This window comes from Octopus bimaculoides, chromosome 1 (assembly GCF_001194135.2).
Source record: "Octopus bimaculoides isolate UCB-OBI-ISO-001 chromosome 1, ASM119413v2, whole genome shotgun sequence".
NCBI lineage: Eukaryota > Metazoa > Mollusca > Cephalopoda > Octopoda > Octopodidae > Octopus > Octopus bimaculoides.
In genome coordinates this window covers 181,402,146-181,404,210 of record NC_068981.1, presented here as the reverse complement: position 1 = coordinate 181,404,210, position 2,065 = coordinate 181,402,146, and positions in this window count along the sequence as shown.

Below are 2,065 nucleotides of genomic sequence, written 5' to 3'. Positions count from 1 at the left end.
TTATGGACTGCGATGAGCTATGTGGTGCTGGTGGAGCGGATTGCAGATTAGGTAAATGGAAGTGAAGACTGCAGGGGCCAGTGGAAGAGCCACGGGGGGGCATGCGCGGACACAGATCACGTGCGGGCAGTTCGATGAGAGATGGCGTGTGTGAAAGGTCGTGTTTTTTTATATGGTCAGTGATCGCTGATCCCGCCATGGTCAACAAGTAAGGTCTCTATATTTCTTTCTCCCTTTTGCTTCTTTTTCTGTTGTCTTTTTCCTCCATCACACTACATCTTGTATAGATGCATGTATAGGAGTAGATCTGGTATATCAGAATTGTTCTTCTGCAGGGAGTATTAAAAAAGGTTAATTAAAAATACTTATTCAGTGAAGAAAAAAACAATATGAATCAATTCCTAATATTACTTTCATTCCGCACAGGTTGACTTTGCCTTTCATCGTTTCGGGGTCGATAAATTAAGTTCCAGTTGCATACTGAGGCCAATCTAATCGACTGCCCCCCCTCCCCAAAAATTCTGGGCCTTTTGCCTAGAGTAGAAAAGAATATTACTTTCATGTTTACAGCAAGTAAAGGAGACAACTCTAGACTGGTTTGGGTATTATTCTATCCTCATCAGCAAAGCGTAGTCTTCACCAAGCTTGTCATAGTAGTGTTAAAGGATTATTAAGTAAATTCAGAAGACTGTGCATTGGTTGGTTGAGGAAAATGGAATTGCTTCAGGGACACAACCCATAAATCACCATTCAAAAGCAATGTGTGATATATCTAAGAATATGTAGGGCAGCCTAAGCTTAGATATAAGCATGTATCATCATCATCATCATCGTCGTTTAACGTCCGCTTTCCATGCTAGCATGGGTTGGACGATTTGACTGAGGACTGGTGAAACCGGATGGCAACACCAGGCTCCAGTCTGATTTGGCAGAGTTTCTACAGCTGGATGCCCTTCCTAACGCCAACCACTCAGAGAGTGGTATGCGTATATATATACATACATGTATGTATGTATGCATGTATGTATGTATATATGAGTGTATGCATGTAGGTTAGGAGGTAGGTATGCTAACATGTATGTATGCAATTATTTGTGTATGTAAATGTATGTATATATGTATGTACATGTATGTAATAATGTGAGTATGCATGTATATATGTGTGAATGTATAGATGTATGTATGTATGTAGGCTTGTATATATATATATATATATATATATATATATATATATATATATATATATATATATATATATATATATATATATATATATATATATATATATATATGTATGTATGTATGCTCTTGCACATTCATATATGCATAAATGTACGTACTTGTATATGTATGTATGTACGCATGCATATATGTATGTATGTATGTATGTATATATGTATGTAGGCACTTATGCATTCATATATGCTTGTATGTACATATTTGTATACATATGTATGCATGCATGCATTAATGTATTTATGAATGTAGGCACTTATGCATTCATGTATGCATGTATGTATGCATGTATTTATCCCTACGCATACATATGTAGGCATGTATTTCTCTCTGTGCATATATATGTATATATATACATGCATCGATGGCAGTATGTATATATACATGAATGAATATATGCATGCATGAGACATAAACACGTGCTTACATTTCCCTAAATTATGTGTGTTTGTACATGTGTTTGCGTATGTGTGTGCGTTTGTGTGTTTTTGTGTGTATGTATGCATGTATGCATGTATGTATATAAGTATGCAAATATGTATGTATGTATGTATATACCTGCACATACACACATACAGAAATACAAAAGCATATACAAAAACATGCAATCACATAAACACTCATAGACACAAGTACATACACAGTCATATACTCAACCATTATCCGATTCCTGGCTTTTATTGAGATAAAGCACTTATAAGGAAATGTGTGTATGGAACTCATAACATAATTAACTGATATAGTCTTCAAAACAAGTGACACATTTCACATGCATTAATATACAGGGATTGATATATATATATATATATATATCATCATCATCATCATC